This window comes from Leopardus geoffroyi, chromosome B1 (assembly GCF_018350155.1).
Source record: "Leopardus geoffroyi isolate Oge1 chromosome B1, O.geoffroyi_Oge1_pat1.0, whole genome shotgun sequence".
Lineage (NCBI taxonomy): Eukaryota > Metazoa > Chordata > Mammalia > Carnivora > Felidae > Leopardus > Leopardus geoffroyi.
The window spans coordinates 136,156,728-136,180,772 of NC_059327.1; the positions used below are offsets into that span (position 1 = coordinate 136,156,728).

Sequence of the window (24,045 nt, forward strand, 5' to 3'; positions counted from 1 at the left end):
CCTGTTGAATAGGTCACTACCTTAAAACAATGCATTTTTAAACTGTTAAATAGGCTTGAAGTGTGGGACAGTTTTAGAGTCACAGGATATAGTTTGACTATTACATTAGTAATTGGAATTTAAAGGTAAGAATAGATTTTTGTTAGTCCCTCTGTCCTTAGAACCATAATCAATGATAAAAAAAGGTGCTAAATACTTACAAAGAGGGGATTCCTACCTTGCCAATGAAAAATTTCCTCCCAGTATTTCTATTTTTATCTCTTTCCTATCTTTGGAAGAAGGCATAGAGATGTGACCCATTCACAAATACAGACTCACATTAACACCAGGAGGCATAAACATGGAAAGCAGTGAATGACCTTAGTAGTGAACTGTTGTGTGTGTGTGCTGCAAACTATTACTTACATATAAAATAATTATCATTATTTTATTGTAGCATGGTTATAATTTTTGTTACATTATAAATATCACAGATCTAATTTTTTTTCTACTACCACAGCAGTTTCTGAAGACATGTAAACCCATAGTGTTATTACTCTCTAATCTAGTTGAGGTGATGAAATAGTGCCAAAACTCTCATTGCAATTTCATTAGCATATTCATGAGTCGCACTTTTGCAGTGTTGCAGAAACAACACAAATTGGTTTGTGGATTGTGAACTCCCCCTTCTTCTCCTCTCCAGGAGCACAGTCTGTGGATTAGCAAATCAAGTTGGCCCACAAACTTCTGAGCACTGAATTGCATAAGTTTTTGCCTCTGCCTTTTATTTCCATATTTTATGATTCTTCTGTTATTGGATGCCATATGAATGGACATACCGCCCAATAGAAAAACAAACGTTGGGGCTGAAATGGCTTGGAGAAATGGAAGTTCTGGAAAAGCCAGATTAAATTGCCCTGTTAGAAGAAAACTTTAGTTTTTTAAATTGTTCTTGATGTTTGTTTTCTTCCTTTTTTCTTGTGAATGCGGGTTAAGAGAGCATGTGTAGTTTGACTGAAACTGGCTTGCAGTCTACCAACGCAGTTTTCTTCCTTCTTTGGCACACAGATAGACCATGTTTTCCAGCCCTACCCCCTTGTATTTAGATGTGACCATAGTACTGAGTTCAGGCCAGTGGAATGTGGGTAGAAATGATGCATATCACTTGTAGGCCTGATCCAGAAACACTTTCTCCATGATGTTCCATCCTCCCTCTTGCTCCAGCTACTGGCTAGATGTTTATTCTTTGGGAGACACTGATGGCTAATAGTTGAAGATGACAACCTTTATCAGTTTGGGTCCCTGAATGATTGCATGGAGTTCCTGCTCTCCCTTCCTCCCTGAACCTGATATTTCTGAGAAAGAAATATCCTTTGTGATAATCCATTGAGATTTCAGATTTTAAATGTTAATCAGTTAGCATTATATTGACTGATTCACTGGTATCCTTATTATCCAGATTTTGTGCTGTTTAAGAAGTTCAGATGCTGTTATTTAAATTTTTATTTGACATGAGAAGTGGAACTTTGAGGATTAAAACATATGGCTCATTTCTGCTGTTTGCTGTATTTTCTTGCTGTGGTTATGTCTTTTGGCTTCTTTGTGACCCATTTTTACTAATTACATGCCCTAAAGGGACGTTATACAATTAACTAAACCCAGTTCTTCAATCTCTCATAGTAAATTAAGCGTTGAGGGAAATATTTGTGAACATGTTCAAGTAATAGATAGAATGCTGAAGCCCACCTGTTAGTTAACTAGAAAACTATAAAAGTCAGTTTAATTAAAAAAAATTTTTTAATGTTTATTTATTACAGAGAGACAGAGAGAGACAGAGCATGAACATGGAAGGGGCAGAGAAAGGGGGAGACACAGAATCCAGGATCCAGGCTCTGAGCTGTCAGCACAGAGCCTGAAGCAGTATTTGAACTCACAAACCATGAGATCATGACCTGAGCCGAAGCTGGATGCCCAACTGACTGAGCCACTCAAGTGCCCCCAAAAAGTCAGTTTATCTCAGCATCCAACATATTTCGGAAGTTAAACACTAGGAATATTGATAATTAAAAAAATTTTATGTAGCACTTTTGGCTTTTAACACTTCCACATAATAATTTATAGAATAATGAATGTTTGCTTAGATCTTTGAAAGATTTGGATAAGAAATTTTTCTGAAGATGAAACATGCATTTTTAAGTTAAAAATCTCTATCATAGTAACAACAGTCACACACTGCTATCGCATTGAAAAATATATCTCACTCCTAACCTTACTAGGCAGCTAGGGAAAGTTACTCAAGGTGACTAGCTCTTCTTTGCTAATACTTATATTGCTTTTGATTTATATGTTGTGGTAGTTTCAAAAAATGTGAAGCCATCTAGGCTTTGTGTGGGTAGTTAAAGATGGGAGATACCAGGGCACAATGAGAAATTTATTATTGAAACCGCAAGAGTAGATAATCACAGTTGGGGCTGGTACTGACAAAAGACCACTATTTCTGGACTTTTTCTAGCTTATTTGAGAAGGTTAGGTAGAAATCTGAATGAAGTTTAAATATGTTATAAAATCTTTTTGATATCTCTAACCCCAGCCAAGAATCCATTATATTTAGAATTTAGAGGGTTTTTGAACAGGTGACAGGCAATGTATGAGGTACCCCAACCATGTTTATATACATTTGAATTATAAATATGCTTTATTTAATTTTTCCATGGGAAGATTGCTATGGACGCCTATTGTTCACATGATATGATACAACACAACTGATTTAATTAAAGCTTGTTTTCTTGGCTTGCAGTCTCTCTATATTGGAGGGATTGCTTTTTCCATGGGAAAACTCTATCAGTGGATAACACGATTTAAGAGACAACTACATAATACATTCCCTTTGCTTTTTTTCAGGCTTCAATCCATCTCTCAATTTAAGTATGGAAATACTGCTTGTCAAATACTTCTTGACACATGGATTTTACAACAAAATATCAGCGCACCTACTGCTTGGATTTCTAACTCATTTATTGTACAACATACAGCTAATCCAATCTACTGCTGCAAACGTGGTTTGTGCAGTTATGCTCGGCTACAGCACAATAGTTTTCTTTGAACTGGAGGGTTTTCTGAGGTTTTATTTTCCTTCCTTGGACAGAAAAACATAGATGAGACCTTGCTTACTTGATAAAAATGACGGTGTTGAGTCCATTGTGTGGGAGAGTGGGGTTTGCAGAACTGATAAGCTCCTGTTACCTTTGGGACCACGAAGACAGAGTCTTCTGAACCTTAAGCAAAGAATCTGGGGAAGCATGGTGCAAGAACTCAGAGATGATTCATAAGGAAATGTCTGTAAAACTCTTGCAGAAAGATGCTCTAAAGGAGAAGAAATTATTTTACTTGATCTGTGGCACTATTGGTAAGCTGAGTTAAAGTGGAGGAGAAACAAGTGTTTAGAACTTGCACTGAAAAAAGATAAAAAAGTATAGGGAAAGGGTCGGTTTCTATTTCCTTTTTTCATTAGTTTTAATTTTAAGGATACTGTATGTTTATTGTGAGAGATTTATTTTCACTCCCCAGGGATAACCACTGTGAATTGATTAGTGTGTGGTCTGTCAGACCCTCTTCTTGCATATTTAAGCACATTAATTAAAACACAAAGGATCATCCTAGACATATGTTCTATCACCTGCTTTTAAAACATTCACCAATATATTATGACAGTGTATTCTTGTCCATACAATATAGTGTATGTGGTAGGCAGAATTCTTTTTTGTAAAGTTTATTTATTTTGAGACAGAGAGAGAGAGAGAGAGGGAGCGAGAGAGAGAGAATCTCAAGCAGGCTCCGTGCTGTCAGCACAGAGTCCAATGTGGGGCTTAAACTCACAAACCATGAGATCATGACCTGAGCTGAAAGATCATGACCTGAGCCAAAATCAAGAGTTGGATGCTTAACCGACTGTTCCGCCCAGGTGCCCATGTGGTAGGCAGAATTCTAAGAATAATTTACAATGACCCTGGCCTTTGCATAAACCCCTCCCCTTTAAGTATATGTGGAAACTCTGATTTATAATGAGCTATCATTCCCTTGATTAGGCTACATTCTGTAGCAAAAGGGAGATTATCTGGGTGTTCCTTTAAAAGTAGAGTTTTTCTCTAGCAGATGAGCAGTAGATGTCAGAGAGACTTGTGGGGGAGCAGGTGGGGGATACACAGTGAGGAGGGTCCTGCTGCTGGCCCTGAAGGGCTCTGCTGATGAGATACTGTGACCTGCTTATGGAGGGGCCATGTGGGAAGGAATGTAGGCAGCCTCCAAGAACTGAGAGCAGCAGGATAACGCCAGCAAGGATATGGACACCTTCATTCAGCAATCATAAAGAATCGAAACCTGCCACACAACCCAAGTAGGCGTGGAAGACTTCTCTCCTGGAGACTTTTCAGTGAGACTCCGAGGAGAGGATCCAGCTATGTAGAGTGAGACTTCTGTCTTACAAAACCATGAGTGCACAAGTGGGTGTTGTTTGTGATCATTTGTTACACAGCAAAGGAAAACCGATGCAGTATACGTGACTACTTTTAGGCCTTCAGATTCCTCATCTATACTGACTTCAGACAGATAAAAGACCAAACAAAATGAAGTTCAGAATTACAGAAATGTGATATTCATTCAATTATTTTTAATGACCACTATTATGTGCCAATCACTGTTCTAAGTGCTGGGATCCATCTGTGAACAAAACAGACAAAAATATAGGCAGTCAATCTCTTCAGAAGGGTGCATAGGAATTGTTAGTGTAGCAAGAACCCACATGGGTTTACCACTTTATGTATTACAATGCGTTTTTTCATACACATTCTTATTCTGCTTCTTACTGGAGTTTTCACTTGTCTCTTTACAAGTATGCAAACCAATTCTCTTGTCTTAGAAATGAAAGGACTCTATAAACTCAACTAGTTATTAATGGAATAACTGGGACTCTTTGTTGTCTATATTGCAAGGATGTGTTGTTAGTAATAACTAATATTTTCAAGAGTGTTTGCAATATGCTTGGTATTGTGTTGAGTGCTTTACATAGATTCTCTGATTTAATCTCAATAACCACTCTGTGAGGTTAACACAATATCTATCCTCCTTTTACAGATGAGGAAATTGAGAGTAATGAAGGCTTAAGAATTTTTCTGTGCTGAAGCTAAAATCCAAACCCTGGCAGGCTGACTCCGTGATCCGTATTCTTCATCACTAAGCTAACTGCCTTTCCAAGCCAACCTTACTGTGTTGGCCCTCCATGAAGACTGGCACACTAATGTTCTACTGTGTATCACTGTGGGGCTTATGTGTGTCCTAGTTTCTATGCCTTTTTGTATTTTTGCTAATGTTTCTTATTTTCTTGTAGGTTATTTTTTTAGTTCATGAAATATAGAGTCATAGGTGAAGAGAAAATTATAGTTTATATTATAGTTTTCATTAAGAATGTGTGACATAAGGAACAAGGGTCAAGCATCGTTCATCTCTAACAATGCCATCAAAAAAGTTTAGAAGGTTAGATTTATACCTCACCATAACTCTGTTCTCTTAGCAGCCTACTCTGAATTGTTAATCCATGAATGTACACTTCTCTCAGACAGATTATAAATCTTGGGGAGAAGGTCCATGTTTTAAACATTTCTGTCATATCTAGTATTGTTCTGGACACAATAACAGGTACATCTTCACTAAATTAAATCTCAACTTATCTCAAATTGCATTGAAATTACACACACACACACACACACACACACACACACACACACACACATTTTCTCCAGCCCGTTTCATTTCTTGAAAGTAAGAATTTCCATGTTAGCTATCTTCCTTCCTTTGCTCTATAAAAACCTCTTTCCAATTTCAATTGGAACTCTGGTGTTCTAGGGTTTGATTAATGAGTTCATGTTTAAGCTGTCCATTCCATTTAAAATGTTAATAACTTTGATTTTTTTTTCCCCCTTCACCCTTTGTCACTAAAACTAAGCAGTCTTACTTTAGAAAAGTTTAACCTCAAAGACTATGGCCTCAGCCACCCCATTCATTTATTGTTGAAATAGTATTTCTCCAAGGCTTGCTTTTTTGTGCTGTGGGGACTAGAATTTTGTGCATAACTTATAATTTTGTATGAAAGTAAGATACTCTTGCTAATTTTTATTTACTCTGTGTCTCTTGGGTTGATGTTTAATATTTTTGTACTCTTGACTTCAGCAGAATCCTAGAAAGGCTCACAATCACTTGTAGGTCCATTAACTGGGCATTGATGTTCTGCCTAGTACTTTTTATGTATATTTGGAAATTTTCTTAACATACTATTGTGATAATATTATTTTATATCTGTTTGAAAACTACATTAAATTTTGTATATAAATGCTATTTGAAAGTATTTTTTTTTCCTAGAAGAGGTAATAACTCTTTCAGAGAACAATTTCCATTGTAAGCTGTTATTTTTGGAAATCCAAATCAGATTTTGCCTTTGGTTGAAATTTTATAGACTTGGACTGAATGATAGAATCTCAGAGGTAATCCAATTCAAATTCCTCCTTTAACAGATGAATCAGGCCTAGAAAGGGCAAGTGACAGGATATAGGTGGGCCAGCTTCTTGAGCTGGGTGAAAATTGAAAGTTGGGTAAGGAAACTTAAGTCCTCTCAATTAAAGAAGAGACAATTGGGTTAAATATAGGAACCTGTATTATACTGCTATGACTTTTTAAATTTTTGTTTCTTTTCTTATAAAGTAAGAAAACTATGAGTCCAAAGACCACCATTTTAATTATCTTTAAAAGTCAAGAGTAAATAACTGGGTTTTTTTGTTTATTTGAAAGTGAAAAACAATAGGAATCAAAGAAAAAGTCACAAATGTTTGTTATCAAAGTAGATGAAGGTCTTGGAGCCCATGGGCTTGGCCCTCAAGAGGCTCTGATTCCCAGATAATGACCTGAAATTAGAAAGGAACTGTCTTCTCAATTCATGCATAAAACCAGGTATTTGACTACAGCTAAGAAATAATGTGTAAGTGCTAAATTGTATTTAGATATTCAATTTATCTAAATTTGGGGCATTATATACAGCTTTCAAAATGCTGTTAATATTGTTATATTAACATTTTGAGTAATAGTTACTTTTATATGTAAAGGAGACAAAAAAATGTGATAATGTTTCTTTGGTTACCCAGTAGGTGAAAGCTTGGCTTTCCATGCATCTCTTCTAGATCTGCTTCTCTTTTGGATCGGGTTTACTATAACTGCAAACAGAATATTTAAGAAGAATAAGCAACCTGTTTAAGGTTGAATTTCTACACTTAAACATGTGAACTGATGATAGCAAATGTTTCACCTTAGAGAAGCTTATCTTCCACTCTCACACTTTTGATTCATGCACTGATGATATCTTTCCAAAGTTTCTACACTTTCTACAGTTATTTTACTAGTTTTCAATGTATAATGTCTCAACAACTCGTAAGAGCTTTCCTCCATTAACATTTTTCTAACTATTCTACTAAAAGCATACTCACTTATTCCCACCCAATTTTTCCTTTTTCTTTTAAGTTAACTTTTTATCCTTCCCCATTAATCTCAAAGTGACTCAATTTTAATAACAATTTTCATGGGAATATTATAAAAACCTTTTGGAAATTTAATGTCAAGATATCTCTTATGAACATTCCTTCTCCACAAAAGGTATTAGGTTCTTGTTATAGATGTCTTGTGATCATTTACATGGTGATCTCAACCTCTGTTGAACCTTCCCTTTAATTCCTCTATAGAGTTGCTACATATTGTTTTTGCTCCTAATTATTAATGTTGCCTGAAATGTTTGATTTCAGGAATGGAAGAAGAGCAGTAGAGTGCAGTGGTGGCCAGGAGGTTAAATCTCACTGTTTTTAGAATGTTTTTAAGTTTTAAATTAATTTCCAAATTTCATATGTTGGGGGATTTCATATAAAATATTTACACTTCTTTTTTTTTAATGTTTATTTATTTTTGACTGAGAGGCAGAGTGTGGGCAGTGGAGGGGCAGAGAGAGATGGAGACACAGAATTGGAAGCAGGATCCAGGCTCTGAGCTGTCAGCACAGAGCCCAATGTGGGGCTGGAACCCACGAGCTGCAAGATCATGCCCTGAGCGAGCCAAAGTTGGATACTTAATTGACTGAGCCACTCAGGCGCCACTAAAATATTTACATTTCTAAGATTTCTATCTTGGGCTAAATAATCAGAAAGATGAAAACACTTATTTTGCATCCCACATGTCCGTAGTCTGTTGGAACTCTTGAGATGGGCCTCAGTTTACCTCAAGTCCCCCTGCTTATCCTTTCAACCTTCTAGGTTACCTGCCTGATCTAGGTGGAAGCAAATATTAGAGGCTTAAATGCATATTAAATAATTCTGAAATTCCCGTCTCCCTATTTGTATATACCTTTAAACATCAATTTTAGTTCCCTCAGTCCCTGTTATCCAATCAAATGGATATAGAAATCTAGTCAGTAACTAAGAAAAGTGCTTAGAGTTCAGATTTTTTGAACCTCCAGGTGAGGAGAGCCAATAACTTCCTTTTGTAACCAAGAGAAGATACTGTTATAAAAATTGCCTTGACTTGCTTTTTGCACTCATGATTGTGGTAAGAAAACCATATTAGATCCATTGTGAGAAGCTCATAAAGATCTTTGTCTTTAAATGCTTCTTTCCTTTAGGCACATGTTTATCTAAAGATGTATTAAGGATATTAAACATTTTGGAAAAGAAATATCAATCAATGAAATGACCTATTTATTCAAATTTAATAGACCAAAAAGTTTTATACATGTGCTCTGGCCATGATAGGACTTGCCATGGTATAGAACTTGTCTTCCCACCATAAACAGCTAACAACCTGGACAAAATAAACAAATCTTTTCAGACATTGCAGAATCGAGACAGCAGGTAGTCCGGGACTGTGATCCTTGAAAGAACAGAAAAATATGAGCCCTGTGAATGCTGCAGTCTCTAGAGGCAATTTTTAAATGGTGGCAGAGAAAGGAGGAACTCAGACATGGCACATTACATTTACTGATTTGAAGAGACAAAGATTGGGGGCTAAAATAGCTTGAATTTTTAAAGAGTACCGGAGAAGAACAAACAATGCAGAGCAAGAGAGTGTCTTGAACCTGCATAGGTGGCCCTCAATGTCTTTGAATGAATACCTATCACTGCATTTGTTTATGAAGTCAGGAAGAAAAATATGTATCATAAGAGGGCTATAAAATAAAAAAATCTAATAGCTCACATAGGGCAGAAGGATGACCAAATTCCATCTAGCCAGATTAGAGAGATCTGATTGAACACTTGAGGCAATTAGTAGAAGCCTCAGAAGGGTCATACCTCAATAACAAGGTTAAATTAGTCTGAGAGTAAAGTTCCTAAACCTACCTGAACAAAGTTTAAACAAAAAATCTTAAAGGGATTATGCTGTACTTTATCTTATTATTAAGACAAATTTCAAAAACAAAATTATCTAGCCCTTAACAGTGTAATATCCACAATGTCCAGCATCAAAATTACTAGATATGTGAAAAAACATGTGCGACCATAACCATGACTAGAAGATCAGTCGATAGAACAAAGCCAGAAATGACAGAGGTAATAGAATTAGCAGACAAAGACTTCAACATAGTGAGTATAAATATTTTTAAGGATTTAATAGAAAACATGAACACAATGAAAATGAAAGTGGAAGATAAAAAAAAAATGGAATGGGGCACCTGGGTGGCTCAGTCATTTAAGCATCTGACTCTTGATTTTGGCTCAGGTCATGATTTCATGGTTCATGAGATTGAACCCCACGTTGGGCTCTGTGCTGACAGTGCAGAGCCCACTTGGGATTCTCTCTCTCTTCTGTTCTCTCTGTCCCTCCCCTGCTAATGGGTGTGTGTGTACACACACACACACACACACACACACTGTTTCTCAATAAATAAATATTTAAAAAACCCCACCAAAATGAAACTTTTGGACATTAAAAGTATACAGTTGGCCTTTGAAAAACAAGGTTTTGAATTGCATGGATCCACTTATATGTGTATTTTTTTCAATAAATACAGTAGAGTAGTGAAAACGCATTTTCTCTCATGATTTTCTTAATAAACCTCTTATTTTCTCTAGCCACTTAATTGTAAGAATACAGTATATAATAACATATAACATGCAAAATATGTGTTACTTGACTCTTTATGTTGTCAGTAAGGCTTCCAGTCAACAGTAGGCTATTAGTAGCTAAGTTTTTTCGGAGTCAAAAGCTGTACACGGATTTTCAATTGTGTAGGAGATTGGTACTCCTCAACCCCTGCATTGTTCAGTGGTTAACTGTAGATTTAAATTAAAAAATTTGCAAGACAGGTTTATCTTGCATATGAAAAAGTAATGACCTTGAAAATCTCGAAATAGGAAACATTGAAGTTGAAAGATAGAAGAAAATATGAAAAAAAGGCTGAACAATATTAAGAAATCTAATATGAATGTAATTCTAGTCTAAGAAGATAATGGGACAGAAGAAAAATTTGGAGAAGTAAGGATAATGAATTTTCCAAATTTCAGGAAATGTACAAACCCAGAGATATAACATAGTCAACAAATGGCAAGTAAAATAAACATTAAGGAAATAATATAAAGATCAAGACATATCACAATTAAACTACTGAAAACCAGTGTCAAAAAGCAAACTTTCAGAGCAACTAGAGAAACAGATCACATTATGTATAGTGAAATAAAGATTAAAAAGACCACAGATATACACTATAACCAAATGGGATTAATCGCAGGTATGCAAGCCTGAGTCAACATTCAAAAACCAATTAATGTAATCCATCACATCAAGAGACTAAAAGACAAAAACTGCATGATCAAATCAATGGATACAGAAAAAAGCATTTGACAAAATACAACACCCATTCATGATAAAAACTCTGAGCAAACTAGGAATAGAAGGGAACTTCCTTAACTTGATAATATCTACAAAAAATCTATAGCTCACGTCATACTTAACGAGAAACTAGAAGTTTTCCTACCATGATCAGGAACAAAGAAAGGATGTTCCCTCTCATGACTCCTTTTTAACATCCTACTGGAAGTTCTAGTTAATGCAATAAGACAAACAAAGAAAATAAAGGATACACAGATTGGGAAGGAAGAAATAGAATTATCTTTGTACATGACACAATTGTCTGTATAGAAACTCTGAAAGAATTGACAAAAAGACTGGAATAAGTAGTTATAGCAAGGTTATAGAATACAAAGTTAATATGTAAAAGTCAATTGTTTTCCCATATGCTAGCAACGAACAGGTGGAATTTGAAGTTAAAAGCCTAATGTCATTTACGTCAGCACCCAAAGAATGAAATACTTAGTATAAATTTAACAAAATATGTACAAGATTTACATGTGGAAAATTATAAAACTCTGATTAACAAGAACAAAGAACTAAATAAATGGAGGAGATACTTTCATATTCATGGATAGTAAGACTCAATATGTGGTAGTATCAGTTGTACCCAACTTGAGCTATAGATTTGATGCAAATCCAATCAGAATCCCAGCAAGTAATTTTGTGCATATTGACAGATTGATTCTAACATTTATATGGAGAGGCGAAAAATCCAGAGAGCCAACACAATAATGAAGAAGAAGAAAGTCAAAGGACTGACACTACCTGACTTCAAAACTTATTAGAGCTCTTCCAGCTATGGGGGTAGCAGACTACTGCCATGGGCCACATAATTCTGGGGTAGAGGAAGGATGCTGGCTCAGTGTTCCATGCCCACATGAAGCATGGCAAGGGTGCTGCATGTCTGCTTGCCATGGACTTTGCAGAGCAGTTGGGCTACATCAGGGGCATCATGAAGGACATCATTCATGACCAGGGTGGAGGTGCACCCCTCGCCGAGGTAGTCTTCTGGGATCTATACTGGTTTAAGAAGTGGCAGGAGCTGTTCATCACCCCCAATGGCATCTACACTGGCCATTTTGTGTACTGTGGCAAGAAGGCCCAGCTCAACATAGGCAGTGTGCTCCTAGTGGGCACTATGCCCAAGGTCACCATTGTGTGTTGTTTGGAGGAGAAGCTTGGTGACTTGGCAAGTTGGCCCAAGCCACTGGGAATGATGCTACTTCATCTCCCACAACCCTGAGACCAAAGAAGACCCAAGTGAAGCTGTCCTCAGCCACCTCAGAAATCAAGGTCATTTCTTCAGCCAATAGAACTATGTTGGTGTGGTGGCTGGAGGTGGCCACGTTGACAAGACCATTCTGAAGGCTGGCTGTGCCTACCACAAGTATAAGGCAAAGAGGAGTTGCTGACCACACATACTGGGTGTGGCTATGAATCCTGTGGGAACATCCTTTCGGAGGTGGCAAGCACCAGCACATCACAAACCTTGTACTATCTGTAGAGATACCCCTGCTGGCTGCATAGTGGGTCTTATTGCTGCCTACCAGACCTCTGGGGGAACCTAGACTGTGTAGGAGAAAGAGAACTAGGGTTGAGGGGCTTGATAAAATCTGTCCTTCTGCCACTAAAACAAGCAAACAACCCCTACTTACTAGAAAGCTATAGGAAAAAAGTATGATATTGATGAAAGAATAAACAAATAGATCAATAAAACAGAATACGGTGCTTAGAAAAACACTCACATAAACATGGCATAAACATGGTCAACTGGTCTTTGACAAAGGAGCAAAGGCTATACAATGGAGCAAAGACAGTCTTTTCTTTTTTTTAAAACATTTATTTATTTTTGAGACAGTGCAAGTGGAGGAGGGGCAGAGAGAAGGGGACAGAGAATCCAAAGCAGGCTCTGTACTGACAGTAGTGAGCCCAATGTGGGACTTGAACTCATGAACCTGAGAGATAATGACATAGGCTGAACAGACTGAGCCACCCAGATGACCTGCAAAGAGTCTTTTCAACAAATGGTGCTGGAACAACTGGGCACCCATATGAAAAAAAAAAAATGAATCTAGACCCAGACCTTACACCCTTCACAAAAATTAACTCAAAATGGATGATAGGCCTAAATGTAAAATGCACAACTATAAAATTTCTAGAAGATAACATTAGAAAAAACTTAGATAACTTTAGGTATGGTGATGACTATTTATTTATTTATTTATTTATTTATTTAAATACTATTTATTTATTTATTTATTTATATTTATTTGTTTCTTTTTTACATTTTTCTTTTTTTATATTAATATAATTCATTGCTAAATTGGTTTCCATACAACACCCAGTGCTCATCCCAACAGGTGCCCTCCTCAATGCCCATCACCCACTTTCCCCTCTCCCCTACACCCCATCAACCTTCAGTTTGTTCTCAATATTTAAGAGTCTCTTATGGTTTGCCTCCTTCCCTCTCTGTAACTTTTTTTCCCCTTCCCCTCCCCCATGGTCCTCTGTTAATTTTCTCAGGATCCACATATGAGTGAAAACATATGGTATCTGTCTTTCTCTGCCTGACTTATTTCACTTAGCATAATACCCTCCAGTTCCATCCACATTGCCACAAATGGCCAGATTTCATTCTTTCTCATTGCTAAGTAGTATTCCTTGTATATATATAGACCACATCTTCTTATCCATTCATCAGTTGATGGACATTTAGGCTCCTTCTATTGTTGAAAGTGCTGCTATAAACATTGGAATACAAGTGCCCTTATGCATCAGCACTCCTATATCCCTTGGGTAAATTCCTAGCAGTGCTGTTGCTAGGTCATAGAGTAGATGTATTTTTAATCTTTTGAGGAACCTCCACACGTTTTCCAGAGCAGCTGCACTAGTTTGCATTCCCACCAAGAGTGCAAGAGGGTTCCTATTTCTCCACATCCCCTCCAGCATGTATAGTCTTCTGATTTGTTCATTTTAGCCACTCTGACCGGTGTGAGGTGGTATCTGAGTGTGGTTTTGATTTGTATTTCCCTGATGAGGAGTGACGTTGAGCATCTTTTCATGTGTCTGTTGGCCAGGTGATGACTTTTTAGATACACCATCAAAGGTATAATCCATCCAAGAAACAATTGGTGAGCTGGGCTTCATTAAAATTAAAAATTTCTGCTCTGTGAAAGACAATGTCAAGAGAATGAGAAGATAAGTCAGAGACTGGGAGAAAATACTTGCAAAGAATACATCTGATAAAAGACCATTATCAAAAATATACAAAGAACTGTTAAAACTCAATGATAAGAAAACAACTTGATTAAAAAATGAGGTAAAGACCTTAACGGTCTCTAAAGAAGATATACAGATGGTAAATAAGCATATGAAAAGATGCTCCACATCATATATGTCATCAGTGAAATGCAAGTTAAAACAACAATGACATACCACTACACATCTATTGGAATGGCCAAACTCCAGAACATTGACAACGCCAAATGTTAACAAAGGTGTGTAGCAATGGGAGCTCTTCATTCATTGCTGGTGGGAATGCAAAATGGTACAGCCACTTTGGAGGACAGTTTGACAGTTTGTTACATTAAACATATTCTTAACATAAGATCCAGCAATTGTGCTTTTTGGTACTTGTCCAAAGGAGTGAAAATTTATGTCCACACAAAAACCCATGCATGATGTTTATAGCAGTTCATTCATTATTGCCAACATATGGAGGCAACCAAGATGTCCTTTAGTTGGTGAAAGTATAAATGAATTATGGTACATCCAGACAATGGAATATTATTCACTGCCAAAAAAATGAGCTATGAAGTCATGAAAAGACATAGAGGAAACTTAAGTGCATGTTACTAAGTGAAAGAAGTCTATCTGAAAAGGTTACATACTATATGGTTGCAATTATATGTCATTCTGGAAAAAACAAAACTATGGAGACAGTAGAAAGATCAGTGGTTAACAGGAGTTGGGGTGGAGGGAGGGATGAATAGGTAGAGCACAGGGAATTTTAGGGCAGTGAAAACATTCTGTCAAATACTACATAATAATGGATACATGTCATTATACATTTATCTAAATTTATAGAATGTACAACACCAAGAGTGAACTGTAATAAAAACTACGGACTCTGGGTAATTAGGATGTGTCAATGTAGGTTCATCAGATGTAACAAATATACCACTCTGTTGATAACAGAAGAGGCTGTGCATGTGTGGAGGCAGAAGACATATGGGAAATCTCTGTACCTTCCTCTTGATTATTCTGTGAACCTAAAACTACTCTTAAAAAAGTCATTAAAGGGGCGCCTGGGTGGCGCAGTCGGTTAAGCGTCCGACTTCAGCCAGGTCACGATCTCGCGGTCCGTGAGTTCGAGTCCCGCGTCGGGCTCTGGGCTGATGGCTCAGAGCCTGGAGCCTGTTTCCGATTCTGTGTCTCCCTCTCTCTCTGCCCCTCCCCCGTTCATGCTCTGTCTCTCTCTGTCCCAAAAATAAATAAACGTTGAAAAAAAGTCATTAAAAAAGAAAAAGGATAACAGACTTCTGGTTAGCAACAGTGCATGCCAGAGGACAAATGATATCTTTAAAGTGCTGCTGTCAATCTAGAATTATATATCTAGAAAAACTATCAACTGGAAAAGCAAAAGTTTTCTTCTTTCAGACAAAATGTGAGAGTATTTGTCACCAGCATATCTTCATGACTATATATATATATATATATAAATTTCTTCAGGGTCAAGCAAAATGATACCAGATGGAAGCTTGGATCTACAGAAAGTAATGAAGCAAATGATAAGTGTGTAGGTAAGTATTAACAATTTTTTTCCCTGCTTTAAATCTTAAAAAAATGATTTAAAACATAATTAACTTTAAAAATCTCCAACTGTGACTGGAAATATCCATTTTTACCTTTATTCGGTCACTTTTTCATGTATTTTGCAGCTTTGCTTTGAAATATATGTGCATTTGTGATTTTTATGTCATTCTGATGAGCTAATAATTTTATCATTATTAAATGATGCTAACTGGTAGACTAACTGCCAAGGGTCATGAGGGAACTTTTCGAAGTCATGGAAAAATGTCATATATCTAGATTATGGTCATGATTAAACAAATGTATGTATTTGTCAAAATTTCTCAACATATATACTTAAATTATAGCTCAACAAATATGACTTAGAAACTTCTATATAGCTTCTAAAAATATAAGACAAAATAGAACATGGTAGGTATTAGATGAGTAGAAGTAAAAGAGATCTTGTTAGTTTGCCTGGGTTGTGGAATGTTCTGAGTTGAATTGCACTCAGGATGGGAAAGATGATAATAATCATATCTGGGCTAAAGAGTATGAGCCAAGGTATGGAGTCAAGAAAGTTTTGACATAGTTTTGTGGTGGCCAAAGTATAGGAAGGGGGACAGTGAGAGGTCACAGGCAGTTAGATGGGTGGTTGACAGGATTTTTATGCCAAGATGAGTGTTGACATGTTTGTAGATATGAGATTCAAGTGTAAGGAAGTGAGGTGGCTAAATGAAGGAGGTTTCTATAGATGGGGTACAGGAATGGAGTGTTAAGATATGAGGTGAGTTGCCAGCATGCACCTCTACCGCTTCTTCAGCTTAGGAGAAAAGAGAGAAAGAAATGGAAGGGGAAAAGCCGGTAAACTGAAGAGTTCAAGTGAAGAAGTCTTCAGCTTCTGTGTAAATTAAGTCATTTGTTACAACCAGGGAGGTAAGAATAGATCAGGAATTTTTAGAGTATACATGTGTGATATTGTGATATAAACTAATAAATAATGTATTTGGTCTTCTACGGTTTCTGGCACAGAGCTCCTAAAACCTTTGGAATTTCCTAAGTATTGAGAGTATATAAGTTGTCTTTTGTTATGTTAATGCAGTGACTTTTGGAAAGCACCTAAGAATGGGAGTTTGTTGCCAGTGGGGAAAACCATGTGATTAGAGGGTTGGAACTTTTAAAGTTTCACCCCCAACCTTCTGGGAGGAGAGAGGGCCTGGAGGTTGAATAAATAAACAATGGCCGATCAGTTAACCAGTCATATCTATGTAAATGAAGCATTTATTAACACTCAAAAGCGTTTGAAGAGCTTCCTGGTTGGTGAACAAATGGAGGTACTGGGAGAGTTGCATGCTTGCTCAGTGCCCTCACCTATACCTTGCCATCTCTTCCATCTGGCTTTTCTTGAGTCATATTCTTTTATAATAGACCAGTGAGCTAGCAAGTAAATTGTTTCTCTGAGTTCTGTGAGATGCTTTAGCAAATTAATCAAACCCAAGGAGGAGGTCATGGGAACCTTTGATTTATAGCCAGTTGGTCAGAAGTACAGGTAACAACTTGGGCTTGCAAATCGAATCTAAAGGTTGAGGGGGAGCAGTCTTGTAAGAGTAAACTCTTACCCTGTGGAATCTGATGCTATCTCTAGATAGATATTGTCAGAATTGTGTTAAATTGTAGGATGTCTAGGCGGTGTCCGAGAATTGCTTGTTGGTGCAGCACCTTCCCTCCCCCATGTTGGAATTGGTACCAGAATCTATTTAACATGGTTCAGAACAGATGTGTTAGGAGTTAATAAGAGATGACTTATTATATCATACCCCAACTTGTTTCACAGTATACTAGAGTTATGGATGTACTGGGGAAAAAAATGTTTCCTTAGACAAATATTTTGGGAAATGGTGCATATATAATCCCTTTCTGGAAATCCCCACTGCACTCCTGGCTCTACTAAATTCTGCAGAAAATAGCTTAACTTCATTTAAGCCAGTGGTTTTCAAGCTTAAATAACCATGGAATCTACCACCCACACTAAATACTCATCAACATATTATGAAAGGATCTCCTAGAAGCCACTTTGCAGAAACTGCACTTAAAAATTGTTGAATTGTATGGAGGCCCTATCAAAGTTTGGTGAGGTCGGTGTACGATAGATTCTGTCAGTGGCATTTCCTTAAATTCCCTGGCAATATTCTGCCATCCTGGAGTCAGAGATGAGGAACACTGGGGTGGCTTAGTGTAAGGAATTCTCAAAGTGAGAATGGTCAATTGTAAAATGAGAGTGTCACTACCCCTTCCTTAGTGTCTTTGGGATTGAAACTGGGTAGAGAAACAAAAGAAGCTAGATAGTAATGGTGATAAGGAAAAATCTGTTACAATATGGTGGACAGGACTGATAGGGAAATTCCAGTCCCGGACCAAAGACTCCCCTTCTGGGTTCTTCTTCCTACCCCGCTTACAGCGCACCAAATTACTGCTAATGCGGAATGCGGAAGTAACAGACTATAAATTGTTCCTTCTGCTTTTGCTAGCTCGGGACTCAGACCTCTGAGAGGAGGCCCCACCCACCTCCCGTGAAATAAACCTCCTGCCTGCCAAGATCTCCCTCCGAGTGCCGCTTGGTTCTTCGGCCAGGTGATCCAGATCAGGTTCTGTAACAATGGGGAGCAGGAAAGCAGGGAGGCTGGTGGCCTTTGTGAATATGGGGAGCAGGTTTAATAGGAAGGAATGGGAAAAGTAGAAGGACATGGACAGAGGGAATTTTGAGAGTGTGAGATCAGAAAGCAGTGACACCCTGAGGCCCATTCTTCAGATTCCATTGGGAATTTAAAAGATATAGAAGTTATTTATTTTAATACACTATCAAAAATCATTTCTGTTGTCATTTTTATAGAGATGACTGGAAGTTTGCTGCAGAGACAGATCAGGCGGTTTTCAATGTGTATTCGTTTTTGCTGTATCTTTAGCAAAGACCAAATGACATCTAGTCTGAGAAGGCTGACAGCCAACCTTAAATTATTTTGCAATGTAGGATCTGTGTATCTATAGACTGAGGACAATTGCTCATTACTCATATTGATTTATATCAGGCAGTGCAGCGAACATACAATTAATAGTTGACTTCATTGGCAGCCAGCTGTTAGTGCCATAATTTACTATGAGAATGGTTCGGTCCGGGGATGAACAAGAATTATACTGGGAACTGTATTTTTTAGCATTTTAAAGGTCACACTCAACTCTTATTAATTTAGTCAGAGGTTTAGGTTGATTAAAATAAAGAAGATTTTTGCTGATGCAGGTTCTCTCACATGCTAATGTGAGGCTAAGCTTAGGAAAAGTCTCTTTTATTCTTTGATTTAAAGTTTCTTTCGATTTTAATGGCTAATGAAAGCCAGATTTGGACTAGGTGCAAAATATCTGAAGATACTCATGTAGAAGCTTTCAGGGTCTCAGACATTCTGAAGTCAGAACATAGCGGTCATTTGGCAGCAATAAATATTTTTTGCTTCTTGGAAGAAACACTTAAAGCTACATCAAAGAGATGATCATAGCATAGGTGTAGCTAAAGTTAAAAATCACAAGCAGAGATTTTCTGTGACCATCTTAGCATTTAAAACAAAAAACATATTTATCGTATGCCTACTATGTGCCAAGTTGCCAAGCCAAGCGTTCCACCTATATGATCCCTTTCAATTCCTAAAACAGTTCTGTGAAATGTTCTTCCTACTACTTCTGTTTTGGATGGAAAGGAACTGAAGCTCATGGAAGGCAAAATCATACCGCTCATGAATGGAAGAACATGCAATAGAATCTAGGTGGCCTCACTCTAGTATCTGTGCTCTCAAGTACTACGCTGGGCTGATCTTCTGAATGCAGAAGGAAGTCTAGGAAGTAGGCATTTGGGTGTTTGCCAAGTGCGGTCTCTGTCTACTCTTTAAGAGTCTAAGACCTGGGGCGCCTGGGTGGCGCAGTCGGTTAAGCGCCCGACTTCAGCCAGGTCAAGATCTCGCGGTCCGTGAGTTCGAGCCTCGCGTCAGGCTCTGGGCTGATGGCTCAGAGCCTGGAGCCTGTTTCCGATTCTGTGTCTCCCTCTCTCTCTGCCCCTCCCCCGTTCATGCTCTGTCTCTCTCTGTCCCAAAAATAAATAAACGTTGAAAAAAAAAATTAAAAAAAAAAATGAGTCTAAGACCTAAGAATGTCTCAGAGGATAAAATCTCTGGAGGCAAATGACCTGGGTTCAAACCCCAGTTTTCCTATTTCTTGGCTGTGGTTTAACCTCTATGAAGCGTAGTTTCCCTAGTTGTAAAATAGGCATTACAAAAATAATGTCCATCTTATGAATTTATTTTTTAAAGATTAAATGAGGTAATACATGGAAAGTGCTTAGCAATCTGCCCAGCACACAGTACATTCTTAATACAGTTAGCCTATGATTTACTATTACTTTTGTGAGTGCACACAAATGACATATGTAAGAAAGAATGCCAGAGATACAGTCCCACAATAAGTTCTTTCAAAGCTGGGATTGGATAGGGCATTTAATGAGGGCTCACTCATTCTATCGTTTTGGGGGGGGGGGTTTATTATTGTATATACAAGCACTATATGACTCCTACTGGGACAATCTGAGCATTTAAATGATCATAATAACTTTTTACCCCTTGAATAACACAGGTATTCATGAGACCACACTGATATAAACAAGTAGGAAAAAGGAAAAACTGCATTAGAGTAGAATGCCAAATGATACATATAGAAAGAATGATGGAGTCAGAAAAATTACCATTTGGTAAATGTCATGGTAATATTGATTCCTGCAAGAATCATCAATAAATGTTAGAAGCTACTTGGTAAAAGTTTGATGAAGAACAGGATATTTATGTAGTCTCATAGTATCTTTCTACAAAATACTTATTAACTGCAAAGGAAAAATAGCAACTTTATAGTGGAGAAACCACGTGATGAAAGGTAATATAACAGTAATGGAGCAGATGAACATCATATGCTTCTTAAACATGATGTACTGAAATGGACATAACACCACTTCCATGTTAATACTGCCAAATAATCTAGCTTTTTAAAAAAATTTTTTTTTAATGTTTATTTATTTTTGAGACAGAGAGAGACAGAGCATGAATGGGAGAGGGTCAGAGAGAGAGGGAGACACAGAATCTGAAGCAGGCTCCAGGCTCTGAGCTGTCAGCACAGAGCCTGACGCGGGGCTCGAACTCACGGACTGTGAGATCATGACCTGAGCCGAAGTTGGACGCTTAACCGACTGAGCCACCCAGGCGCCCCAATCTAGCTTTAATATATCATGAGGAATTCTCAGGTAAAACCAAATTGAGAGATTTTCAAAATAGTTTGCCAGTTTCATTAAAAATGGTTGAGGTAGGGGCACCTGGGTGGCTCCGTCAGTTGAGCATCCAACTCTTGATTTCAGCTCAGGTCATGATCCCAGGGCTGTGGCATCAAGTCCCACTCAGCCTCTGTGCTAAGCATAGAGCCTGCTTGGGATTCTCTCTCTCTCTCCCTCTCTCCCTCTCTCCCTCCCTCTCTCTCTCTCTCTCTCTCTCTCTCTCTCTCTCAAATAAATAAATAAAAAGTTAAAAAAATGGTCAAGATGGGGAAGCTGGGTGGCTCAGTTGGTTAAGTGTCTGACTCTTGATTTCGGCTCAGGTCATGATCTCACAGTTAGTGAGTTGGAGCCCCACATCGGGCTATTTGCTGACAGCATGGAGCCTGCTTGGGATTCTCTGTCTCCCTCTCTCTGCCCCTCCCCTGCTCACTTTCTCTCTCTCTGTCTCTCAAAAATAAATAAATAAACATTTAAAAAAATTTAAAAAAGATATTTAAAAGAATGGTCAAGGTAATGAAAAAAAAAATAGACTAAGGACCTGTTCTAGATTAAATGAGACTAAAGAGACGTGGCAGCTAAATGCAATGTGTGATATTTGATCAGAGATTTGTTTTTCCTATAAAAAACATTATTGGGATAATTGGTAAAATAGGAACAACTTCATGTAGGTTAGATAGTAACATGGAATCAATATTATTTTCTGGGTTTTGATAATTAGTTATGGTAGAGAATGTCTTTGTTTTTAGGAAATATATACCAGTTATTTGAAAGGGACAATAAGTTACATTTAAGACATGTTATGTGTAAGTTACAATGTTCCATAAGAATTATATAAATAGATTTTGATCTTAGGAGGAAGTTCCAATATAGAACTTGAAGTCACTGAGATATAGGTGGTGTTTGAAACCACCGAAATGGATGAGATTTCCTGGATAGCAAGAATAGTGTGTAGAGAAAAGAAAATTGGGAATTTCATTGCCCCAACATGTTGTAACTAGATACATTTTGTGTTTCTGTCCTTCCTTTTCTCCATTTTAGGCTCTGAGGATTATTTAACAGGAGAAACAGATTGTGGAACTGTAGAAGTCCAGCCTCCCAAACTACAGTTGTGTGTCTGCTCTGATTTTGGTTTTAGAAACAGTAGGAGTTACTGTGAGACAACCAGAATGTATGCTGTTTCTTGTTTTCAGATTGGAGGGTGCCATAATCAGGTAAGAAAAGATCAGAGCTTTTAAAAGTTTACTACATTTAGAAGAGACAAGCTATTTTTATTGAGTAGGTGGAAAAATCACATGAGAAAACAGAATGATCCATACTGTGGTGTAAAAATCGCTGTAACCAAGAGCCTGACAACAGTCTGGCTCGACAACAGTCTGGCTCAGCAAGAACAGAATGGGGCCTAGACAAATACCACCGCCCCCTTGCCTTCTCTTCCAAGTGGAGGAGGAATCAGGGAAGGAGGTGAATATGTGCAGAAAAGGAAGATTCTGTTTTTATTCATCCAGAAATGGTTATGATACCAGGCAACAGTAAGATATTTAAACCTCCATTAGTTTAAAATTCCAAATCCCTTCATTGTTGAACTTATGCTGCCTTTCCATTACACTATCCCTCAGGCAATTTTGATACCTGGCTAAAGGGAAGTTAAATTGGGAAATCATTTAGTTTGAATTTAATGGGACACATATTGAGATTCAGAGTAATTTCCACGTATAGTTAAGTTATTCCTAGCAGTCCCAGAATAGGAAAGGTTTCCAGGGATACCCCTACAGCCTATTACATGGATATACTTTGTGATGGGAAGATACAAGGCCAGAGATCATATTTCAGTATGAACACATCCTACAGCTCCTGCCTCTGGAAATGTATGAGTAATGGGGGAGAAAGAAGAGTTAAAATGTGCAGAACCAGAAGCCAGCTAATGGAAATTCTTCCAATCATCAGTTATGTAAAAAGTCTAAGTGGGGAATTTGGTTCGCATCAATGCCTAATGATAGTGGGAGTTCTCTCTTGTCAGAACTATATTCAATAATACAGTGCTTACAATTATAAACCCACCATGATATTTATTTTTTTCTTTTTGATGGGAATCGTGAAAAATAGTTTTTCTCAGAATTCTTGTGTTACGCAGATATAAACAGCAACAGAACTAGGCAGCAGGTACCTATGTGTGTGAAGTAGCATGTTTTATGCGCCCCCATTGATTGGATCATGTCTTAGCATATGTCACGCATTTTGTTCTGACAAAGTCTGTTGGTTCCAGATTAAAATGGCACACAAAATAGCCACCAGTAAAATAGCATGATGCTTTTAAAATATTGTCTCAATAAAAAGATACAGTTTTCAAAAAACGAGGTCCAGCAGCTTTTATTAGTGTGATTTCTAGATATTTTGTACTTTGGGTTACTGTGTATGTATTGGTTTGTAAACTGGCCCCCATACACAGAAGAAAAGACGCAGACCACTCCCATTTGGTAGATGGTAGGTTTAATGTGCAAGGGAACTTACTTATGAGGCTTGTTTTGGGTGGCAGCATGAATAGATCTTTGCACCCACCTGCCAGAATCTTAAATCAGAGGCCTGACCCATGGGTTCAGTCATATCTACCATACAGATGATCTGAGCGACACATTACTCTCTTAAGGCTGCGTCCTTGGACATGCCCCCACTGTGCGAATGGTGGGTAGAACGAACAACCCAAGGATAGGGGATGCGGTGAGTAGACTGTCCAGGTTCAGTTTGAGGGTCAACCAGCGGTGTATCTTCTCCAGGATCTTCTCTAACAGTAAGCTGTCCTTTCTTCCGTTATAGAGTATCTCCCCTTACGCGTGGTTTCAGTTTCGCTTTCGGCAGTTTCAGAAACCCGCCAGTCAACCCTGGCAGGAAGCAGATGATTCTGACGAATCATCAGAAAGCCAATAGCAGCCTAACTCTGCGTCAGGAAGCTGCGTCATTCCCCGCACTTCATTTCTTCACGTAGGCGTTTTATC

The 24,045-nt window shown here is 37.8% G+C and overlaps 1 pseudogene; it reads left to right on the plus strand.

Annotated features, from left to right (window-relative positions):
* Positions 1-11,728: 11,728 nt before the first annotated feature.
* Positions 11,729-12,500, plus strand: LOC123583281 (annotated as a pseudogene).
* Positions 12,501-24,045: the final 11,545 nt, after the last annotated feature.